At 34.8% G+C, this 26,470-nt stretch overlaps 1 protein-coding gene and 2 long non-coding RNA genes across 10 annotated transcripts in view; 1 reads left to right on the top strand and 2 right to left on the bottom strand.

Moving 5' to 3' along the window:
- The window catches only part of LOC127857576 (uncharacterized), a 74,722-nt gene extending 66,256 nt beyond the window's left edge, over positions 1-8,466 (bottom strand). For 3 of the 4 annotated variants that reach the window (XR_008038503.1, XR_008038502.1, XR_008038501.1), the window contains exons 1-2: positions 8,446-8,466; positions 6,814-7,308 (exon numbers count right to left, since the gene is read on the bottom strand). This is a non-coding gene — a long non-coding RNA (uncharacterized LOC127857576). The remainder of the gene's footprint in view (positions 1-6,813; positions 7,309-8,445) is intronic. The other variant, XR_008038505.1, reaches the window with a different exon arrangement.
- Positions 1-26,470, top strand: part of LOC127857575 (uncharacterized) — a 193,690-nt gene that overhangs the window by 121,829 nt on the left and 45,391 nt on the right. The window lies entirely within an intron of this gene.
- Positions 11,357-13,250, bottom strand: LOC127857577 (uncharacterized). Its single transcript, XR_008038506.1, has 3 exons — positions 12,941-13,250; positions 12,761-12,820; positions 11,357-12,596 (listed from the first exon to the last, which is right to left on the bottom strand). It is a non-coding gene; the product is annotated as an uncharacterized LOC127857577 (long non-coding RNA).

The raw sequence follows: 26,470 nt of genomic DNA, 5'->3' as shown, positions 1-26,470 counted from the left end.
GTATGGATATCAATAAGGAAATAATGCCCATATGACTGTATGGATATCAATAAGGAAATACTGCCATATGACTGTATGGATATCAATAAGGAAATACTGCCCATATGACTGTATGGATATCAATAAGGAAATACTGCCCATATGACTGTATAGATATCAATAAGGACCATATGACTGTATGGATATCAATTAGGAAATTTTCTGTTGATTGACGTAAAGACTGATGTATGAGGCTTATTAAATCTTAACACATAACCACTATTTCTGATCAAACTAGCACTAAATTGCTCTCTTATTGTATTGTAGATATTGGCTGAATAATAAATGTATGACCAAATGGTCCACATTATAGATACATTTCTATCTATATCTAATCGGAATATAGTTCAATCGATACATTAGTGGGAGAACTTAATGAATCAAAGTACTGACAGTACTAGTGTGACGATGCTTTTGAAGAGGATTGATATAAAAGCATCTATTTAAGTTTATCTACATCACCACAATTGTGTATGTGGGTAAGAAAATTTTGGGTAGGAAAAAAAATGGGTACGAAAATGTTGGGTACACAAATTATGCCAATAGAAAATTGGGTACGAAAAAAGATTTGGTTACGAAAAAAAATTTGGGTAGGAAAAAAAATGGGTACGAAAAAAAAAATTGGGCACGAGGAAAAATTTGGGTACGAAAAATAATTGGGTACGAAAGAAATTGGGTACGAAAAATGTAGGGTACGAAAAAAACATTGGGGGTACGGGGAAGTAGTACCCGTGGGGGACTTGATCCATTCAGCGAAACTGGGAGGCGGATTCCATTCTCGATCAAATATAACACGAAATATCTTTAAAAAGATATTCGACGTGTATTGTCTGTACCACTTATCTTAAAAAAACGTTCTGTTACAGTAAAACGTTTATGGGTTATAACATTACGTTTCAGCAAATAAATTCAAAACTGGATATGCTCTTTAATTACACCATGCTCTTTAATTTCACATGTATATCATACCAAACTTTATATTTCGTTGCTTCCTTTCCTAAATTAATGATGCTATGTGTACGGACGTGATTTCACATGCCCATGTGCATGAACATATAATTTTTATTTTTTGATTATTATTTTTTTCTCTAATTCAATAAGCTTAGGCATGTTTGTTCGTTAAGTACGGCAATAATTTCATGATGATTCCCGAATGTAGGTATGAGCACATAGTCGTAAGAGCACTTGAATACGTGAGTTCGCACATGAACACATGGTAAGGTTAACTAAATCTCCGCGATATGACCTAATATGTGTTTAAAACAGCAAACAATATCCAACAAACGAATGAATTATCAAACATAGTATGTGCACTGATGTGGCTCTGTAATTTATGTTTGAAAAGTTTATTAAATATGCAAAATGAGAAAGCACGCATAAGAGCGAGTTTCACAGATGTCTTACGGCTATTATGTTGTCTATATACTATAGTCGCTACAACGTTTACAAATGGCAGGTTCGAAATAATTCGTTTTCTTTACACTCATTATCGCGTTGAAAGTTTATTATACACGTTTTAATTCGCAATTTATTAACTGAATCACAACAAATGTCAAATACAATACAGAAAATGCATAGTTGTTTCATTGATCTATAAACATATAATGGATTGAATATAACTGATTTAAAATTAACGTTTTCAAACTATTATGAAATCTTTTTCCCAGAATATGCTGTCCTATTTATAGCTGAGCTTCCTATACCTTTATCAATGATAATGAGCGAGGTATGCCAATTAGAAAAATCGAGCTATCTCAATCGGACTGGCTCGGTCTTTTACATAGGTCGCCATTGTGAAGAATTTTTCCATGGTATGATAACTTAGACGAGCTGCTTCGCAGCATCGTCAATAAAGGGCGTTGATGTTGAAAGAAAGTCAGTTTTATCAATGAGATCAAAGATCATAGATGTTTTGTATCATCCACGCAGTTCTTAACTGCATCACATACACATCAATAACAATGTTTTGCGTGACTTATTTCTCATAATTAGATACTTTTGATAATGTATCAATAGATGAAACACAGAAACACTATTTGAAAATGAAATAAACCCTTAACGCGAATGATCCATACGCATTTAGAATATGTATACGCGCTTTCTTTATAAGACCTCTTTTAGTTGTTTCGCGTAAATAGCTATTTGACTCAATTAGCTATCGCGTTGTCAAGATCATTCTAAATAAGTTAGTCAATCTTATGGAATTCTTCTTATTAAATCAATCAAAATTGTATCTTTAATGTTTTTGACAAAACACATGAATTTTCTAGTCTTTAATTGCCATGCGTGCATGAATATCTTTTTTTTAAAGGTATTTCTTGTCTAGTACTGAAAAGCATAAGTAAATGCGAAAGCTATGAAATAGCAATTTGCAGACCGGCTGACCAAACACAAACCATGATACCGTGTGAGATAGATTGTACATGAGCCATTAAAACAGAGATCCTTATTGCACTGCTAGAGCAACGGCTTTTGTAAAACCCAATGCTTAGACATGTTTAAAGGTCAATTATGAAAACAACACACAGCAATTTTTGGGGGAAAAAAAGATAGGCAACAACAAAACTTATGTGACATAAAATATACACAGAATGCAATACCAATAGTTTAATATGAGAATATAGGCTTAACTTATAAACACTTCTATGCTGACAATGTGCCAAAAACAAAGAGGCACACAAAAAAGTATTGTTGATTACCAAAAATAGAGTGTACAATTGTTTTAACCACTTAGCCTTTTCACTGTAGAAACAATAGTTTCCCTCAATTGACATTGTTTCAAAACCGATCCTGCGTTCATTTACTTGTAGAATCAGCGGATGCAGTATGAGCATTTTGTTTACACTGAACTACAAAAATAGTTAGTTAAAATATCTGTTATTGTAAATGGATAAACATTTTGATGATTGCAAATTTTCTAGTTCATGCAGTTTTGGTATTTTCAAAATATGAAAATTCCATTGATTCATTCTGGCCTACTGGCGGGGAATCCTTCACACATGTTCGAAATATTTTATTAATTTTTAAAACTTACAAAGGTCGAGTAAGGTCAAAACTTACATAAACACCGTTTTCTTAGAAACAGTCCTTGTGTTCAAAGCAGTTTAATCTCATGCATTTAAGGGACATTTTCGCGTTTTGTTAAATTGACCAAGTTTAAAATCAATGTTTCAGATTTGCAAATTTTCGAATTTGTAATGGTATTTGCGAGGAAACAGTAATACTAAACATTTACCATTCTCTAAAATATCCATTATATGCATCTTTTGACGATTTAAAACCTGAACATTATAAAGCGTTACAAACGCTAAACGATTGACTAATTTGCAGAGATCATGTTATCGTTATATTTGTGACATTACTATGATTGCTTATATTAAATACACCCCTCACTGTATGAGCACGGATGACCGAGTGGTCTAAGTAATTGACTTCTACTCCAAGAGTCAGTCGTTCGATCCCAGTTGAATATTACTTTTTCTTTGTTTTTTTATTCTTGTTTTTTTCTGGATCTACTTAGTTCCAATGTTTGCATTATAAATTTTAGCTAATTCGGGACGAGACTTTCCGCTTTAGCTGGATTTTTGCAAGTAAGAGACTTCCTTTAAACGAAAAATACCATAAAAACGGAAAGTGTCGTCTGTGATTACCCTTAGCGGACTGCACAGGCTAATCTAGGACGACACTTTACGCACATGGAGTAAGTTGTCCTAGACCGCGTTTAAAATATTTCAGGGTATGTAATTATGTGTGGGAAAATATAACCGATAACTTGTTTTATTTTAACTATATAACAGTTATTAGTATCTTATTACTATCATTATTAATATCCTTTATTGTATAAGATATCTGTATATTTTCTATAAAATCATTATTATTATTTTTGTTTCATTATTATTATTACTATTAGTATTACTATTCTTGGTAACTACTGTTATTACTAGTAGTACTGTTGTCATCATATAACAAATATAATTATTGAGATTTATGTTGTCTCAATTGTAGACTGTGTAAATGACATGAGTTATATTTTATGTAAGTCTGTCACCATTACAACATGTTAAAACTATTGCAAGGGAAAGACCCCCGATAATGTTGAAGAACGTCAGGTCTAACCATTTTTCCATTATGTATGTATGGACCAATGTATATATTTGTACAATGTCATTATTTGGAAATAAAATATGTTTAAAGATATAACAGGACAAATACCAGAAATTTTACTACATTAATTGACAATAGTTGTTTCACAGTTTTGATATTTTTTCAATAACGCCTATGACCGTCTTAAAAATGCAAAAACGGCTGTTCATACCATGAACGTACTGAAAGCAATAGATAATAAACAAACAATAAAGAAAACGAAAAGTTCAAGCCTATGTTACACATAGATGGTTCCGCTATTTTACAGCTATTGAGTCCAAACGCTTCCGCTTATTGTCTGGTTCCCGTTGCTTCACAAGTGGCTCCGTTAGGATGAGAGGAAAGCTGGCTACTTGAGAGATCGTGGACGATGCCGTACTTTAAACATGCGTGAATTTCTAGAGGAAGAAGAACAACAGCATAATTAAATAAATAAGCACATTTATAGTTTATCAATATCAATATTAAGACAAACATATGAACGGAGCTTGATTAATACATTAAAGCTTCGCTCTGTGAAAACGGAGCTTGATGCTTGTGCGTAAGGTATCGTCCCAGATAAGCCAGTGCAGTCCGCACAGGCTAATCAAGGAAGATACTATCCGCATTTACCGAAACTTTCGTAAAAAAGACGTCTATTTTAAACGAAAATCCAGTAGAGGCGGAAAGTGTTGTCTTTGAATAGCCTTAGCGGAGTGCAGAGGCAAATATGGGACGACATTTTAAGCCCCATTTTCCCAGAGCGCGGCTCATTTCCCATGCGGTGGTAAAAAGAAGAACTCGTTTAGCAAATGCCTTGCTGAACTGATTGGCTGTGCTTGTAAAATGAAACAGGAACTTTTTTCAACATGCTGTCGCATTTTTGTCTATTCGCAGGACTTTACATTTCATAACGTTCTTATTAAGATTTTTTTGTTATATAAATTTACAATTGACGCAAGCCTTAACAATAGCTTTAGTGTATAAGTTTAACAACACGCTAGTTTATATAATTAAGTTGAACAACAAAGTATTGGGTCTAAACCCATAGAGCCGCGATCATGACCACTCGATCGGCGACTTCTGTTTTTTAAGTTTTGTTCACGTAAATAAAGGTCTTCTCACTCTTCTATAGTTTCCAAACAGAGTATAGAAAGTACATGTATCTTACTAATTAAACTTATTTTATTTTTACAATATCACTAAATTAAGGCTCTTCATCGGCTTTTTTATGTCTCACTGTGAAAGTTGTATTCTTGTTGCCGAGTCTGGTTCTGAATATATTTACAAAAAAAGTTCATTGTCTTCATTTCTAGATTTACGTAATACCTGCTGTTGGGGAGGTTGTGTACTAGTAAAAAAAATCGATGCTTCTGACAACCACTCGCTGTATGCATTATTTGTTGCAGATTGACTTGTAATATATTATGTATATAATTTCATTTGCGTTAGATCAGTTTCATAAACAGTATGTGTTCGTGAGAATTAATACATTAATGTGATGATTAGGACTAAAAATAATTAAGGTGACATAAGAGAAATAATTAAACATTATGGGAAATTGAACTTCAGTCAAACAAACTTTACTATATTTTTTTCTTGAAAAACTAGCTTTCAAAGATGGCATATGCTTTGAGTTAATTTGTAGCCAATAGTATTTAAACGCAATCAGGGATCGACTTCAGATTGCTTTTCGGGGTTTTGTTCAATTTCTGTATATTTTAGCAGGACGGAGTTTCTTTTGTGTTTTCTGTTTACCTTTGAACGGGGTAATGTATCAGATGCTAAACCTTTTTTGAGATCAAATAATTTGTGTCATCATTCTAATTTCATTTGTTTTGTTTTTTTGAATATGAAGGAACTTGTCGACTTTTGCGTAAAAACTTAAATCTGAGCTTAGTTGCCACACTGTTTTGTTCATTACCATTATTAAAACGACATAGGGCAGATTCTTATGGTATTTCTAAAGTTATCACCTTACATTTATTGATCAATGATAATTTTCAACAGTATCAAAATACACCAAAACGACACTTTGTTCAAGTCTGCAACTGTCAACAACATGCGCACATACGCCGTGTCTTCATTTCCTGATATTATGAGGACATCTTTACTCAACTAAAGGTATTCCGGTATTCTGAGGACTTGATGTTTTTATACTAGAACCGGTTTAAAAGCAAATCTGATTGGTCATTTTCAGCTCTCGAGTAGACATTTGATTGGTTACTTCTACACACAATTTGTGAAAGAACTGTAAACTGTGTGTGGCTAGATGCACAGACTCGTAACATGCGGACTATATGATGACCTTTACTAAATTGTATATGTCAAACTAAGTCATCATCTAGATGATACTTCTGGAAAAAAAAAACGTTTTGAGGATTCGAGTGTAAGTACTGTCAATGAAAACAGTCCTCGGAGTGTTGGTTTGTGTTCAGTGTTAAGTCCTCGCAAGAACGGTAAAACAAACGCACACAAACCTGTGAAAACAAATGACGCAGTCCTTTCTATGAACAGTTATAACGTCTTGCCATACATTGTTTAAAGATTAATAAGATCATGGCGTTCACATGAAATACATTGAACCCAATAAGAAATCTTTGTAATTGCTCTTTAAAAATAGAAAGCAATGACATTTTATAAATCCGGTACCTGGCAATCTAAAAACGGCATGTCCTTTAAGCGGTATCAACTATGACGTTATGCACTGTCAATGTAATTTTCTTATCTTACAAACCTATGCTCAACTATATTGTAGCCATATGCAGGCTAATCATCCGTTATTGTAATGCGCTCACTTCGAAATACACAACATCCGACGTTTATAATTGCGTAGCCACCAAAATCTAGAGCAATATAAACGAGGCAAAACAAAACTAAATCAGTTTTCTTAAGTACTGGCGTACTAAATTTATTTCGTCCCTCAAGTCAATACAACAACTGTACACGATGTCAAGCTTTGTTGTATCCAGTCTACAATAATCAGCTAGATATGATTGCTACCGGCGTGATTTATTTGCCGCCGACAGGTGTTTCGGTGGCGATGGCCTTGATTAGGTAGCCGCTGAAAGTCGATTAGATTTCGTCCGGCTGGCCGTACAGGTCCGTACCCATTCCGAATCTGGCATTAACAGCACGAATGTAGACCTGGAATGTTGAGATGCATGTGGCGTTATGTTCGAATTTGTATCTCCATTTTAGATAAATACAAAATCTTCGATAGATAAATGACACAACTGAATAAGTCATTCACTAGCCTATAAAGTGTACAACTGAGCAGTTAATTGAGTTATTGCAATTATATTCACTAAATTTAAAGTAGGATATTTGTTGTATTTGGTGGAATATTTATTATAATTCACGATTGATAAGGGAAAACATTTTTTATCTGATCACGAGTGAATTAAAATCGATATTCCTACATATACAACACATTTTCTTTTTATTGTATGCTTATATATAATTATTTTTGTATTTTTGCAATTCTTTACAATATAATTATCCGTTGCATTTTAAAAGGAAGCTCATACGTATGTTTTATTAAACAACGATGCTGAGTAGTTGCCCTTGGTAAAATTGCATTTAATTGGGGATCACAATGGGGAAACCAAAGATATCTTAAAATGATTCTGGTAAAACAATGAAAATTATCGATAATTTCCATTGTTATTTTTCACTATTTGAAAAAGTAAAATATCAATTTTAATTCACAGATATTTCTCAATAAACTACCGTAAAGCATAACATAATATAATATATAAATATAAATCAATGTTTCGGATATAACCACAGTACGTGGACGTGGAAAGTTTAAGACATTTTAATGATAATAAGAACATACAATTGTTTTGCCTGATGCATCTGTCGTTTTTACGATCTTTCTTCTTTTTTAACTTTAAACCAGCATCGAGTCAGAAACGCTGATAGCGATTCTGCTTCAGAAGAGATGCACCAGCTATTAAATGTTAACATTTATGTTATTTCGATGGAGCGCACGTATTTAAAAGACAATGATCAATAACACTTGTTCTGAAACGCTCGTCATAACAGAAACAACTTGGATATCAGTGATGACTTTGTGACAAACGATCCTCACACTGTTTCATCAAATGGTACCCGATTGTGTGAATGTTGTTGCCACAGTAACATTACATAAGGACGAATAGCAGTTAAACAGAACATTACACATGGACAAACTATCCAAAATAACATATGAATTTCTGTCTAAGCAAAAATTTCTTATATAACTTAAGTAATAATGTCTCGTGCGCGTTTGTTATTTACGTGTTCGTCCTCCCGTCATCTGTATCTGGTTTGCGTCTCACTGCTTGGCAATCGGTTCCTTAACATAAATTAAGTGCGGCATTGTATAATAGGGTTCTCCCCTGCTAATGCAGATGAAGTTTTAATTTATGTGCATTTGATCACAAGTGAAGGTTCAACGTGTTCTTTCCTTTGTTACCATGTCTTGAGATATTTATCAATTCCCCGTGCAATCTGTATGTTGTCACAATGCATTACCTGGCCGCCCTTGTTGACCTGCAGGATGACGGAATTCCCGGCAATAGCATATTCGTTGGTGGTTTTGCCGTACACGGAGGCAATGTATTGTTGGTTATGATACAGCTCCAGCCAGGCGGACTTGTCTTGAGGAGCCAACGTGTGGAATTGAAGTAAACAGTATTCTTTACTTATCAATGTGTGTTCAATTGTAATAGAAAATAGCGCCTTAACAGGGATGCATAGGCATATAAAGTAATTGTAAAGTTCCAATAAATGTTGACTTCAAGCCTTAAGACGTACACGCAATGGAATATGTTAAGACTTCGGCAAGTAATACTAACTTGACAATTATAAAAATGTGATCAAATTATGTTGTATTTGCAACAAGTGTTAATATAACCACTGCGAGACACGTTGAGACAGGACATATTTTATATACTTTGTGTCTAAGAATTGTGTAATGAAAAAATAAAGAAAAAATCATGAATACGAGAATAGAAGAAAAATTCTGATGCAAGTGATATGCGAATAAACAGAGACTGCAGTTTAAATTTTAATATTTAAAATAGCTTCGCACAGAAAGACATACTTTTATGCTGTTGAACACAAACATCGTGCAAGTTTGTTCATGTCTGTTAGCAACATGATTTGTATAATAATCGCAATTGTATTTGGTGTTGTTTTACCTGGAACACGTATAACCTGTTGTGGGGCAGTTGAATGTGCCGGTCGATGGGTCATAGGCGCCACCCACGTTGGCCAGGACGGTGGTGAAGACGATGCGATCTGCCGTAGTCAAAGAGCCGTCAGTGAACGCTATCTCCTGCGCATCTTGGGTGGTAACTGTAACGGCGGTGAATTGAAAACAATGGCATTATAGTTAAATTGATGACGGCTATTAATATTTCTAAATCATGTGTATATCAGATGATACGTGAAAATGCTTTACAAATAATCAAGCGGCATACGTCATTGCGGAATATACGAGTACATGCTTTTTCGTGGAAAATATTGAATCTTATTTGGACGTTTGGCTCTCAGTTTTCTTGTAATACTCGGTATCATTTTAATAGCAAGTCGAAATCGAACCTATGGGCATTTGGTCCCGATGTAGACATTATGCTTCAAAACATTGAAATCGTATTTCAATTTTGCAACCGTAAAGGTCGACCGTTTACATTTTATGAAAGCACTCATGCAGCTGCTATTAACTCCCTTTCCAAAGCTACTCTTAATAGAGCCTAGTGGTATTATGGTTAAGGATAGGATGATGAATATTGCTATTGAGCAGCGAGTAGTATTCGTGTTATAACCAAAGCCGGGACTTGCACCCAGATTTCTTCTCCCTCGAAGAAGGAAAAGCGTTCTGCGTTGAACTACTGTGGTTGTGTTAACACGTTTCATACAAGCTACATGATCAAGAGGTGTCACTCAACGTTTTATACGGGCTTGTGACCGTTCTTTTCACAGCAAAATGAAAAGAGCCGCTTTACCACCTTGCAATATGCAATACGGACTAGCATACTAGAAAACAATATAGCCTTTACTTTTGCCATGCATTAACGAAGAAACATTGGCCTTTCGGCGATGGCTAAACCTCAGAAATCCCATTTAAATAGATATTTTTTTCACATCTTGCAGAAATGTTCTGTTGCATAATTTCTCAAAATATCCTAAATCAGATAATATACAATAACATGTGGACATCTGTTCCAGTATCTTGCAAGACGAATAACTATTTGTGGAGCTGTAACATAGCACAACCTTAGATATGTTACTGCCTTTCAACTGTGTTATTTTATCAAATATATTTCATTGATCAGACACGACAGATTTTCATTTCAACTTCACGTGAACAAAACACGTTCGTATCAAACTGCAAAATCGCATTGTAGTGTTTGCAGACCAGCTGCTGCTGAGAATTTTCTTCTACTATACGAATGTGCCTACATATCTGTTACATCAATGCATCATATACTAGTATTTTATCTTACAACCAAACCATAGCATTGAAGTAATACTGCTTTTCAAACAGCGCTTGTTAATATCAACCTAGGTAGCAAACTATGCGATCGAGTGTAGATTTGGCCAAGAGGCAAAAGTAGTTAATATCGCAAACTGTTATGTATATAGATTTTTTCATCCATATTTTGTATTATGTGTGAAACAAAACTGCAAACTACTGTGTACACTCGAAAGCTTACAAACGAGATGATTGACCAGCGCTTGTCAATATCAACTCAAGTAGCTAACTATGCGATCGATTGTAGATTATATAGTGTGTTTTGTTCGTATATTCTACAAGCGCAATATAAAGCCTAAATACTGTTGAACGTTTGTGTTAATGTGTCTCACTGAAAGACAAGTAATACCAATAACGAGCCGTTGTACAAAATGTGTATGCAGTCAAAAGCGAGTAACTGCTTTAAGTTTACGAGTCACTCAATGTTAGTCTCAACACGAGTAGTTCGTAAGGCGCAATTAATGTTCAACGCAACATTGAGTAGCATAGTTTGTTGCCATATGGAAAATATCTTATATCGGTTAGTCATTCATATAGTTTTTTTTATCATTTTACCTCAAATTCAAGTTTGAAAGTTTTTTGCTTTGTACGTTTGCAAGCTAGTGGTGTCACTCGGCGTTTTTACGGACTTGTGACCGTTCCTCTTGTCTGAGTACAAGAGAAGTCGCCTTCCCACCCCAGCCCTAGCAGACTTAAACCTAACAATTTGAACAATGCGTGTTATCAACCGGTTGGTAGCCTTATCAAATGCCATCGCGTCCTCGGACTCGCATACGCATCGACCCACGTCAGGTTCTAAAGCTTGCGGGCAATAATGAGTGTCCCTCGCGATAGATTGAGGAGCCTTGCCAGAGTATAACGACAGCATGGATAACACATGTTAGAACCGAAAACCGAGGCGTTTCCCCTCAAGTGCTATCGGTTCGCTTCGCAACTTGTGGAGTCGGTCTATTGACACCTACATACCTCGGTCGCCCATACTCAGTCAATTAACCGCTGTTGTCTTTCTGCTTGCCAAATAGCAGTCAAAACAACCTTACATTGATCTAGCCAGATTGGAAACTACGAGCGAAAACTAACTCGCCCAAGCGAGTGACCCGCTCCCGATTCGAGCAAAACCTCACCTAAGCACTATCGACCCAAAAAACGCCAGTAACACTGCTCCGTTACTAGGGAGCCTTGCTAGTCAACACAAGTAATTTGCAATCCTGGCTAGAGCAATGAGTATATTCGGACTGGTGTACCACCATGTGATTGTCTGCGCTTAAATTGTTGTTATTTGATACTTAGAGTCTCTTGTGCCAAAGTAGAGACTGAATATTTGTTTTATAAATCAAGCAATCATTTACTGGTTGGTAGTTCTAACAGTGCGTCAAAATAAGCACCGTGAAAACATTTTAGCACCGAAATACCGAGGTGTTTACCCCCAAGTGCTATCAGTGCGCTTCACACTTGTGGAGTCTTAAACCCCTCGGCCGCCCAAACACAGTTAATGACTGTTAATGTTTATTTTTTGTTTGATTTTGGTATTGCATAGTTTAAACACAAACACATACATCAATACATCAATATTGCTGGCCAGCACAATAAAACAAGGAAAAAAAAGGTAGGAGAACAATCTCCTTTATTTTTCATGTAAAAACATAAACATAAACATACACACTGTCAACACTTGCCACTTGCAACACCGAGTTCGTTTCAGTGCAGAATGTACACATTTTTCGATCGACACATATTCGCAATGTTACATGGATTCACAAAGTTACATGGATTCACAAAGTTGCACTGATGTCCATACGCGGGCCAATATTCGAGTTATCGGTGCGATGGACCCACGGTTTTGTCGCAGCTGTACGCCACACGTATGTATTGACTACTCGGTGTCCACATCAAGGTTTGTATATTGGCACTGAAAATAGAAAAGCAAATTGTGTTAAACAGTAAACGATGAAAGTAAACAGCCTGAAATGATAAAAACATGCATGTGTAATATACCATGTATCAAATAAAATAGTAAACACAAACTGCTAAAGAAAAACACACAACTCTACCAACTGTTTAACTGATACTTACTTTTTTGTTTTGTGTTGCATGTTCAGGCGCCTTTCTGTCACTGCTCGTCTAGCAGTACAGCTGAAATGAAATAGAAAGCATGATCAGAAACTTTCATTGTAATTGTACAACTTACAATTTATGTGCACAATTTTGCATTTAAGTATAACATACAGTAAAACAATTTCAACTAATACTCACTTTTTTGTTGTGTTGTTTCCACAAAGGCGCCTTGTTGTCACTGCTCGCCTGGTAGTAAACCTGACACGTCTAGTAGTAGAGAACACTCGTCCAGCAGTAAAGCTGAAATGAAATCGAAAGCATGATCAGAAACTTTTGAATGTGTTTGTACAACTTACAATTTATAAACACAATATTGAACTGTAACAGTAAACATGAAACAGATAACAATTTTACTTACCTATGTTGTCTTCGCTGAAATACAAAAGTCATGTTCATAGCAATCATAGCATATTAACACACGATGAATACAACTCAAAACTTTTAGTAAGAAACTCAGTACTTACTTTGTATCTTGTATCCAATCCCTCTGCTGGCAATCTTCTTCAGTCCACAATCTAGCTGAAATCAAGACTCAATGCATACATGTAAATTTTGCCAAATAACAAACAGAACTGTGAACCAAAACTTTAACTAAACAAAACTAACTTTTCAACTGTAATGGTACTCACCTCTGGCAACTGAAATCATACAGACATTTTGCATAGCACAATACATTTTTAGTTTGAAGATAAGAATGATTTATGAACATTTTACTTACACAAAGCATAAATATAAAAGACATGCTATGATGAAAAAAACAATATGTATACAAAATTATACATAAAGAAACACACTATACTTACCATTGCTGACCTGAAATTGAAAAAAGCACATTTTGTATAGCAGAATACAAGTCATCAAAACAGTTCAATATGAAAATTAAAGAAAGTTAGTGTACTTACCACAGCTATACTGAAATGAAAAAAACATTTAGCAATGCATAGCAGTATACAAATCATCAAAACAGTTCAATATGAATTTATAGAAAGTTAGTGTACTTACCACAGGCTACTGAAATGAAAAACAGACATTTTGCATAGCAGTATACAAGTCATCAAAACAGTTCAATATGAAATTATAGAAAGTTTGTGTACTTACCACAGCCATACTGAAAAAAATACATTAAGCATTGCATAGCAGTATACACATCATCAAAACATTTCAATATGAAATTATAGAAAGTTAGTGTACTTACCACAGGATACTGAAATGAAAAAAACATTTAGCAATGCATAATAATCAAGACTTACGTAGCTGATCTTGAATCATTTTCTGTTTCTCAACTTCTCAGTTGTCCAAAAGTCTGCTCTGTAACGACCAACCATTCCAATCTGAAAAATAGTTAAGCATAACAAAGCACAAAACAAACCAAAAGAATAGTTTACTTACCTCATATTTTGTGCAGGTTTTCAACAGCCAATTTTCTTCTTGAAACCTGTATTCGTCTCTTTTTTGACCCACTGTGGAACAGTCACAGCAATGTAAGTCTGAAACATAGAAGGGCATAACAACATAACATACAAACCAGTATATTTGTTTTGACTTACCTCGTGGCTAGAGTCGAGACACAGCTGCTGAATTTCTTTTCTGTCACAAGCTGTCAAAACATCTCTGCAACATCTCTGCAATAGAAACCTGAAACAGAGTAAAACAGAAAAACATTTTGTATACAATATAGTAAACGCTTACCTTGTTATCGGCCTGAGTTGCAGCAGTGATTTTTTCTTGAAATCTTCTTCTTTTCCCTCACTGCATGAGAGACCTGAAAAATAGCATGCAGTGCAAAACACATGAGTTAAATTAAACCAAAATTTTGTTTCTACTTACCTTGCTTCTGTAGAGTTGAATCACAGTAGTAGAATTCCTTCTTCAAACACATTTTCTGTCTACACCAGAAACTTGAATCTGAAACAGAAAAAAAGCATCACATCAAATTGTACAACTCAAGTGCATGCATTCAATGCTTACCTACTTTCTGTTGAGTTGTTTCACAGCAGATGAAATCCTTAATCACTGTTGGCACTGCTATGAGACCATTTCTGCATGTGAAATCTGAAACAGAGTAAAGCAAAGTATGCATGGTAAAAATCAAACCAACAATTGTAACACTTACCCTGTTTGCAAGTCCCATTCACTTTCTCAGCAATGTTCCTCTTCTTGAATCGTCTTCGTCGCTGACTACAAGTACACCTGAAACATAGCATGCACAAAACATACCATATAAAAACAAAATACAAGTGTTCATACTAAAATGAAACACACTTACCTTTCTGCTTTGCTCAGCTCTGTTCGACTGTCAACTCTTCATGTCATGTCGTATCTGAAACGAACTAAATCAAAACATGCATAGCACACTATCATTGTGTATGCTTCATAGCTGTGTTTTTTCCACTTTACATCACAGACAACTGGCGATCACAAAAGTAAAGACATTTTTGTACTACTCAAACATTAAGCTCACATTCACGAACACCAACCGACAGAGTTGTTATAGAGTGATAATCCCTAAAACTGTAAAAAAGAATCGAAATCAGTGTTCATTCATCATGATTTATTGAAACAAATGTATACTACAATACTCACCACAGCCAACTGAAATGAAATAGAAATGTTAACAGCATGCAAACAAATGTCAATCAATATTTAGTAAATATCAACAAAAGCATTTCGATACACAAAGTAAGTGTTCACCATCATAGTACATCATCAGTTAGTTCGACATCCCACGGTTGCTCAAGTGTAAGTACTGGCTAGCATTTACCCCTTTCAGTAAACCATCACACATCAGCATTTTTAGACACAAGTGCTGATAGATTCAACCCTTGTTATCATCTTTCACAGACTTCTATGAGTAAACAACTGAAAAATATAAAACGTTTGTACTCACTGTTTGGCAGCCTCAAGAAACACGTCTGTACTGCTTGCCATCTGGACATCAACTGAAACAAAACATCTTCAAACACACATACATTTTAAACGTTTTTGAACAAAAATCAACACAGAGCAGAGCTAAGCTGCAGCAGTTAATCTTTCTTAAAATTGAATTCTCCATCTCTGCATAGCACACATGAAAAATAGCATAACATCACATTACAGCAGTACAAACTAAAACAAAAATTTGATCGACTTACCTTGCTTCTGTAGAGTTGAGTAACAGACGTGGAAATCTTCTTCCATGTGTAAACCAGTGACTCGAATCTGAAATAAAGTAAAGAACACATTGTACAACTCAAATCAATGAATTAAAACTTACCTTACTTTTGATGAATTGTGTTTCAGCAGTTGAGATCCTGTTTAATTTCTGCATGTGAAATCTGAAACAGAGCAAAGCACGCATGTTACAAATTAAACAAACACAATTGTTACACTTACCCTGTTTGCAAGTCCCAATCACATTCTCAACAATGTTCCTCTTCTCGTATCGTCTTCGTCGCTGTCAGCAAGTACACCTGAAACATAGAAGCATGCACAAAACATCCCATATAACAACTATTTTGTACTTACCATATGAGTGCTTTTCTGTTCAGGTCAGCTTGAAAACCCATCACTGCCATCAGCATCTGAAAAATAGTACATCACAAACAAACAAACAAACATAACATATCATAAAAACAGTTTAACACAACAGATATGAGAGCTCTCGCAACCACGTCTGTTCTGTTCGACTGTCCAAAAGCAAGTGACAGTACTTAAATTCACTAACATTGAGAAATTCTAAACTTACCTTCAAGGCTTGTTGAGTAGCTCCAAAAACAAGACTGCTTGGCTCCACTGTTCACTCCAACTGTCATATCATCACTGGATAAGCACTCCTGAAATGTATTAAAACAAAACATGCATAGAACAAACATTCAGTCAAAAGTACTTACCTTTCACTTTGTCACTGCCCTGTGCTCAACTCCAGTCAGCATGACATCTCTGCTTGAAAGTCTGAAACATATAAAACATGCAATGCAAAACAAACATAGTTACTTACCTTCTAGCATATTGTTGGAGCTCCAGAAAACACGACTGTTCACTCCAGCTGCCAGACTTGAACTGCCAGCACACATCTGAAAATCTGAACAAAGCATTCATGTTCATACTTTACTAGCCGTACAATTAAAGTTACTGACATACTCATCATCCAAAATAGAGTACACGAAAAGCTAGCTAGGTTTACCTCTGTTCATGTGTAATACACCAAATGAAACCATGATGATAAAGTAACTCACTTTATCTCTTCTTTTGTCAAAATACAAGTGTTCATAGTGGAATGAAACAGACTTACCTTTTCGTTTCCCAGCTCTGTTCAAATCATGTCAGGTTTTCATCTCATGTCAAATCTGAAACGAACTAAATCAAAACATGCATAGTATACAATCATTGATAAAATTTCGAAACATTTGTATGCTTCATAGCTCTGTGTATTTTCACTTTACAGATCACGGACAGCTGGCGACCACAAAAGCGAAAACATTTTTGTACTACTCAAACATTGCTGTATTAAGCTCACACTCATGAACACCAACCGACAGAGTTGCTATAGACTTATAATCCCTAAAACTGTACAATAAGAATCAAAAGCAGTTTTCAGTCATAATCTTTTATTGAATTCTATACATATGCACTACAATCTACAGTACTCACCACAGCACCCTGAAATGAAATAGAAATGTTACAGCATGCAAATACAATTTAAGCAATATCATATCATTTATCTACTATGTTTGCAAATTTTTTTCAATCATATGTTCGTTTCCCCAAAGAAGCTCATATTCTGTTCCACCATCATACACCATCATCGCTAATCACAACATATCGACACTATATCAGTACTGAGTAATTTCTACCCAACGCATTACACTTCTATACAAGTAAACCTGTACAAAACGAATCGAAATCAGTTTTCATTCATCATGATTTATTGAAACAAATTTATACTACAATACTCACCACAGCCCCCTGAAATGAAATAGAAATGTTACAGCATGCAAATACAATTTAATCAATATCATACATATCAACAAAAGCGATTCAATACATTGTCATTTAATATTTTTGCAACATTTTTCCATCATATGTTCGCTTCCTCAAAATAGCTCAATGAATATTCTGTTCCACCATCATCCACTATTATCGCTCATCACAACATATCGACACTGTATCAGCACTGAGTAATTTCTACCCAACACATTACAACCATCATACATCATCACGCAACTTGTAAACAGTAAAACGAAAAAAATTTGAACTCACGTTTTTTGTAGACAGCAGCTCGATGAACACGTCCGCACAGCTCGACATCTGAACCTCAACTGACAGTCAATCGCTTGACACCACAACATAAATTTAATTATTCACAACAGTCAGGGCTTAAAAAAACACGTCCGATCAGTCCGATGTCAAAACTTAAAGTGAAGTCAAGTCGCTCACAAAAATTCGTTGTCAGTCAGTACTAAACGTTCAAAAGTTATCATCGCATGAGAGCATGATTTCATTTCACAACGCAAGTAAAAGTCAAGCCGTCATCTCATGACAATACCCTAACACTGCAGTCCACCAGTAATTCCATAACCCGAGTACCAAGTCGCTATTCTATAACGCGAAGTCAATTTAACTCTCAAAGTACAAGTCAGTTAAACTCAAAACTTTTCATCAATAGTCAGAGCTCACGAAAGTACGTCCGTCTTTGTCAAAGTCTTTCATTGAACTAAGATTAAGTCAATGTAAAAAAAAGAGCGCATAAAAAACACGTCCGTAACGGTCAATTTCAAAGTCGCAACTGAGCGTTCTTTGCCAGCCCAGTTCAATTTATACTGAGTACGACGTCGAGAGCTTCGAAAAACACGTCCGAACCCTTCAACGACCAAACGAAAAATGACAGAAAAGCACATGGAAAATGTTTATTCTTCATGATTTGAGTTACGATCGAATGTGTATTTGATGACAAATCTAAAAATCATACTTACCATGCAAAAATCCTACAAATATTGACTTTGTGATGATATTTTTTCATGACCATACAAGCCGAAATATTCACACTCACAGCTTAAATGGGCATAAAAATTGATAAGCACGAGTCCGTACAATCCATCCAGTATTTCCTTCGAGTTAAAGCAAATCCATGGTCTTTAGGTCTCAAATTTTGTTATGAGGCGTACTCAACGCAGATTTTTATAGTCAATGTTAAAACGACAAAAGGCGAGTATATAAAAAAATCTAGTCAAACATAGATTTACTAACCTATCATTCTGAAATAATCCTAGATCATATCAAATATGTGAGTAATCCATCAAAATATTTATTACTGAACATTTAACATCAGCACAAAATATTCCCGTATACCCATTTAGTTTTCTACATAGCCTGAACAATTCAATATTTATTTTCAATTCCGAGAACTCAAATGTTTTCATGACGTTCGACTGACGAAAGCAGCTCGATATGATTTCGCACTAACTTTATTAAAGAGCAACTATCGCGCTGTGATTTTTTCAACTGTGTTTTGTGATTTGTACTAGTACAACGAAGATATAGAAAATAAATATCAAACCACATATATCAAAATGTTCAGCACACTGGCGCCTACACAATGATATACAAATAGTATGGTTATGTGTACAATTGTTCTTGAAAATTTGAAATATCGAGAAAATTTGCGTTAAAATCAAAATTTCATAACTCGCGCGTTCGATTTTGTATACACAAATAGTACCAGTATGAGCGCATCGAAATTTCGGTTCATCTGGTGAAAATTTTATGGAATTTGGACAACTGGTTCTATAGATATTGCACTTAAACCACTGTCAAAGAAACACAATTTTCTATCGTCGATATGTAAACACCCCTTTAAGTTGAAAGATGAGTTTTATTGAAATGACGTCGTCGATTTGCACTGACAACGAAGGGTCAAAATTACGATTCATGAAATGTGTGTTTGTTGTGATATGGTTTTCTGCCCGTATAACTGCAGCGTTTTACAAAAACATCAAGTATGTTACACCAAAATGCACAGAAATAAATTCCCCATCGCATGATGCAAATATTACTGTATCATATTGCGAAATGAAAATCTTTTCTTCATATCAACCCAAGTTTTACCAATAAACAGAAATTTTGACATATATCCACTTATCTACTTGCAAAATATTTAAACTCTTATTGTTCCTGTTTATTTGCTGGTTATGATTGTGAAAATTTCATCGAAATGCGTTCACGCGTTAATGTGACAGTTAACATAAACCGCTTCGATACAAACACAGTTTTATCAACTATTCGCTATCTAACGACGTTCGGTTTAACTCTACTGAAAAGTTCAAAATGACGATAAGTGCAAATGCGTTTTGTCGAAGTAGTTTCCTTGTGATCAGACTTATTGTGGAATATCATATATCAAAATGCGCAGAACAGAATTCCCTATCGAATGGTATCAATTGTTATGTACTTGTATTGAATGGGAATTTTTTTCCTTGTCAGCGAAGTGATTTTCATGCGAAAAACTAAGAATTTCTACTTAATGCGAATATGTTAGCAAAAAATGATCCCCACAAAACTTGTTGCTATTAACACGTTTCATATTAATGCGAAAATTTTTGGTAGATCGGTCAACTATTTGAAGAGAAAACACGACCTCAACTTTTTCGTATAGTGCATTTCGCTGTAGATCTACACTTTAACAGATTCAATGAGATGACGTTGTATGTTATGAAGAATTTATCAAAGGCGTGTTTTAAGCAAAATGGTTTTCGGTCAATATTGAAGCCAATTTTCAACACACTATCGAGTATGTGGTATCAAAATGCGCAGAATTAAATTCTGTACAAGCAGATGTTCAAATCACCCCAATATCAATGAGTACAAAAAAGTTTTCTATTCACCGACTCGTTTTCAAATCAAACATCTGCGATTTTAACACACACGCATAAATGCTAGGGGAAATTTATCAGCGTATAATTTATAGCTAATATCTCACTGAACAAGATGATACAAATAGCATGGTTTTATCTCAAGTGGTTGGGAAGAAACGCGAAGTTTAACTTTGTACGAAATCACTGTTCTATTCGCAGAGAGTTTTCGACGTTGAGTCAAAATGTAAAGTTAAAGACAGAAATGCGTTTAGTACGAAATCGTTATCGCACTGTATTTTTGTTGTGTCTAAACATACGGTAAAGTGTAATATATAAAAATGCGTGGAATCGAATTTCCTACAAGCTAGTACCAAAATAACGATAAATGCTCATTACACAAAAAAGTTTTCTTGTTAGCGAATTTTGCAAAGTTGAATATCTGATACAATAAGTCGTGTGAGAACAATATAGGTGAAACAAAAATTGTAGCTATCATGCGGTTAAATATTGTGGTGAAAATTTCATCTGAATATCATGAGGCGTTCTCGAAAGAATTGAGTTAAACCGATGCATTTTAAACTCCTTTCCCTCGCTTGTTTACATGCATATGAATGACGTTGTAAAAAATCTAAAGTTAAAGACAGAAAAACGTTTAGTACGAAATCGTTATCGAACTGTATTTTTGTTGTGTCTAAACATACGGTAAAGTGTAATATATAAAAATGCGTGGAATTGAATTTCCTACAAAATCATACCAAAATGAAGATAAATGCTTTTAACACGAAAAAGTTTTCTTGTTAGCGAATTTTGCAATGTTGAATATCTGATACAATAAGTCGTGTGAGAACAATTTAGGCGAAACAAAAAATGTAGCTATCATATGATAGAATATTGTGGTGAAAATTTCATCTGGATATGATGAGTGGTTCTCGAAAGAATTGAGTTAAACCTCTTGGTAAGATATTGCACCCAAGGTTGTTTACATGCATATGAATGCAATGACGTTGTAAAAATCTCAAGTTAAAGACAGAAATGCGTTTAGTACAAAATCGTTATATCGCTGTATTTTTTGTTTGTTTAGACATACGATTAAGTGGAATACATCAAAATGCGTGGAATTGAATTTCCAACAGAATCATACCAAACTAAAGATGAATGCTCTTAACGCAAAAAAGTTTTCTTGTTAGCGAGTTTTGCAAAGTAAAATATCTGACACAATGAGTCGTGTGAGAACAATATAGGCGAAACAAAAATTGTAGCTATCATATGATGCAATACTGTGGTGAAAAAATCATCTAAATATCAAGAGACGCTATCGAGCAAAATGAGTTAAACCGATGCAACTTAAATCTTTCCCCGCTTGTTTACATGCATAAAAATGCAATGACGTTGAAAAAAAATCTAAAGTTAAAGACAGAAATGCGTTTATGACAAAATCGTTATCGGACTGTTTTATTGTTGTGTTATGATATATAGCTAAGTGTTATACATCAAAATGCGTGGAATTGAATTTCCTACAAAATCATACCAAACTAAAGATGAATGCTCTTAACGCAAAAAAGTTTTCTTGTTAGCGAGTTTTGCAAAGTAGTATATCTGACACAATGAGTCGTGTGAGAACAATATAGGCGAAACAAAAATTGTAGCTATCATATGATGCAATACTGTGGTGAAAAAATCATCTAAATATCAAGAGACGCTATCGAGCAAAATGAGTTAAACCGATGCAACTTAAATCTTTCCCCGCTTGTTTACATGCATAAAAATGCAATGACGTTGAAAAAAAATCTAAAGTTAAAGACAGAAAAACGTTTAGTACGAAATCGTTATCGAACTGTATTTTTGTTGTGTCTAAACATACGGTAAAGTGTAATATATAAAAATGCGTGGAATTGAATTTCCTACAAAATCATACCAAAATGAAGATAAATGCTTTTAACACGAAAAAGTTTTCTTGTTAGCGAATTTTGCAATGTTGAATATCTGATACAATAAGTCGTGTGAGAACAATTTAGGCGAAACAAAAAATGTAGCTATCATATGATAGAATATTGTGGTGAAAATTTCATCTGGATATGATGAGTGGTTCTCGAAAGAATTGAGTTAAACCTCTTGGTAAGATATTGCACCCAAGGTTGTTTACATGCATATGAATGCAATGACGTTGTAAAAATCTCAAGTTAAAGACAGAAATGCGTTTAGTACAAAATCGTTATATCGCTGTATTTTTTGTTTGTTTAGACATACGATTAAGTGGAATACATCAAAATGCGTGGAATTGAATTTCCAACAGAATCATACCAAACTAAAGATGAATGCTCTTAACGCAAAAAAGTTTTCTTGTTAGCGAGTTTTGCAAAGTAAAATATCTGACACAATGAGTCGTGTGAGAACAATATAGGCGAAACAAAAATTGTAGCTATCATATGATGCAATACTGTGGTGAAAAAATCATCTAAATATCAAGAGACGCTATCGAGCAAAATGAGTTAAACCGATGCAACTTAAATCTTTCCCCGCTTGTTTACATGCATAAAAATGCAATGACGTTGAAAAAAAATCTAAAGTTAAAGACAGAAATGCGTTTATGACAAAATCGTTATCGGACTGTTTTATTGTTGTGTTATGATATATAGCTAAGTGTTATACATCAAAATGCGTGGAATTGAATTTCCTACAAAATCATACCAAACTAAAGATGAATGCTCTTAACGCAAAAAAGTTTTCTTGTTAGCGAGTTTTGCAAAGTAGTATATCTGACACAATGAGTCGTGTGAGAACAATATAGGCGAAACAAAAAATGTAGCTATCATAGGATTACATATTATGGTGAAAATTTCATCTTAATATCATGAGACGTTTTCGAGCAAATTGAGTTAAACCGATGTAACTTAACATCTTGTTTCGTTTGTTTACATGGATAAAAGACGACGTTGTAAAAATCTAAAGTTAAAGACAGAAATGCGTTTAGTACGAAATCGTTATTGCACTGTATTGTTTGTGTGTTTAGACAGACGTTTAAGTGTAATACATCAAAACGCGCGGAATTGAATTTCCTACAAAATCATACCAAAATGAAGATAAATGCTCTTAACACGAAAAAGTTTTCTTCTTAGCGAATTTTGCAAAATTGAATATCTGACACAATGAGTCGTGTGAGAACAATATAGGCGAGACAAAAATTGTAGCTATCATATGATAGAATATTGTGGTGAACATTTCATCTGGATATTATGAGTGGTTTCAAAGAAAATTGACTTAAACCTCATTGTAAGATATTGCACCCAAGCCAAAGTTGTTTTCATGGATAGAAATGACGTTCGAGCTACAGTACATGTGTGCTTTAAAAGTCAATTCATGATTACAGGCAAAATGGTTTTCGGCTAGTCTTGATCAAGCGATACAATAGACATACAAGCATGTCATATCAAAATATGTGGAATTACATGCTCTTCATGTTGATATCAGTTTTGTTTCAAAAAACGATAGAATGAAAAAGTTTTCTTGTTGCGAACGTTTTCAAAGTGATTTTTATCACATAAGCATGTATGTTGGAACAAATATATCAATAGAAAAGTTGTAGCTATCAATAAGCTGGGCATTGTACTTTAAATTTGATAGTGATGACTTGAACAGTTCCGGAGATATTTAACTTAAACCGATATTATGTTTAGTCTTTCCTCGGTTGTTTACATGAAGCGAAATTACGTAGATCTACTGCACGTCATGAATTTTAACTCGAAGCCGATGTAAAGAAAAATATCAGTGCTGCGTTTAACTTTCTACGTGTTAAATCGAAATGTTTCACATACATACAAAGTGATATACACCAAATTCTTCAGAAAACAATTCCCTATTCAGCGGTACATATTTTGTTTATGAAAACGAAAAGGCAAAAAAGTTTTCTTCATACACAAGATTTCGGACAGATATTTAACATAGAAACATATATTTCAGGGCAAACTAATCAGTACGTAATTGTAGCATATAGCCATCTGTGTCATGCACTGAAAATTTCATATTGATATTTTGAGTGGTTTCAAAGAAAATGCACTTAAACCTCGTTGTACGATATTGCACCAAGGTTGTTTACATGAAGCGAAATTACGTAGATCTACTGCACGTCATGAGTTTAAGTGCGTTGTAGAAAAACAATATCAGAGTTGAGTTCAGTTTTCTGCTGATAAATCGGCGTTTCAATGTGTGATTATTAAATCCTCACAAAAACTTCATATTTGACGGTACACATTTTGAACAATGTATCGCAAAACGAAAAGGCAAAAAAGATTTCTTTTAAAGGCTTTATTTTCGATCAAAAACTCGCATTTTGTCCAAGAAGCATAAACAAAAGAATACAACGTCTGGAACAATCATTGTGGAGCTTTCTAAGTTGAATATCATAGTCAAAATTTGATCCCAATATCTGCATTGGTTGTTGAGAAATGTACAGTTAAACTTTCTCGCAAATACTCATCTATCTGTGTACTTTACTGTGAAATGACGTTCGATATTATTTGCACTTGATGACCTCGCTGTACTGGGTGTAATTTCTCGTGCGATGCTGGTAGATATTTGATGAAGTATTGGATTGGAAATTTTAGCGTTGTGAAATTATTACAGCAAAAAGTTGTACTAGCGAGATATTGTGATTTGAAAAATACTCCACTGCACTGTTGCGTTTAAAAATTGATCATAGTACATTTCGCAAAAATATTCATACAAGTTCATATCAAATAACAGCTGTTAGGTATTAACTCATTTTTCACACACACAATTTTATTTTGTCGAGATGAAGAATTGCGAATGAGCAAAATGCTAAGTAAACGTATATGGCTGGAATTTTCACTAACGCATAAGCTTTGTCGAAACTTGTGATACGTATCGAGTACTTGAGTTAGATATTCTCTGCGTACTTTTGTTGTAACATTCGATGTTTTGTATTCGAGTAGTATCAGGGCAACATTTGGTATATGAATAACGAAATCGGGTCGCCTGTTCTGAATTGTTACTTCGTGCTTAATGTACAATTTACAGTCGTCGCGTAATGTGGGAAATGTCTTTCTGAGGTACTGACCCAATTCGCTAACGTACGTTTGATCAAAATCTTTCAGACATGCAACTTTGCTCAGCGCTTTTCTCAAATATGAGTGTCGACATCTACCACGCGTAAAAAATTTGCTATTCATCTTTATCAAGGACTTTGGTATGTAAGCGCTATGCTTTGTCTATATACTGAAAACGCACCAGCCCGTTGGGAATATAAAGCGACACGGACAGGTATGGTCATCATTCTTGATTTGAGACTCCAAGAGAGAACATTGACTCGAAATCATGCCGAAATACGCAAACCGACTGCCAAAGTTCGAGGACACAGACGCTGCTAGTGGTAGTAGCGAAACGACTGGCAAGGGCAAGCGACATGCTACAAAGCCATACACTCGACCAGAACAATCGGCGTCAATTGATCTAAAGTCGTTCGGCTATCATTTGAACAGACTTGGAAGTCAGGTTACAGCGTTCGTTAACAGCAGCGACTTCGCTATGTCTAAAGAAGGTCGCGATGTCTGCAAGAAAATGGTATCGTGTATTCAAAAGGCTTCATCTTATCAGCGAGAAGCGAGCGAACATTTGGTTGATGATCAAGAGCGTTTCTTCGAGGATGAGTGGTCTAAACGCGAACGCGCGCTAAAAGAGCAACATGAACTCGAAACCGATAGGATAATATCGCAGCTCCAATTTGAGAAAGAGCAGGCTTTGAATTCGCTTAGAACAAAACTTCAAGAAGAAAAAGAAGAGGCTATTCGAGCATTGAAAACGTGTACCATATGCTACGATGAGG

This window comes from Dreissena polymorpha, chromosome 14, assembly GCF_020536995.1.
Source record: "Dreissena polymorpha isolate Duluth1 chromosome 14, UMN_Dpol_1.0, whole genome shotgun sequence".
Classification (NCBI taxonomy): domain Eukaryota; kingdom Metazoa; phylum Mollusca; class Bivalvia; order Myida; family Dreissenidae; genus Dreissena; species Dreissena polymorpha.
The sequence above is the reverse complement of the archived record's forward strand: the minus strand, read 5'-3'. Positions and strand labels throughout refer to the sequence as shown.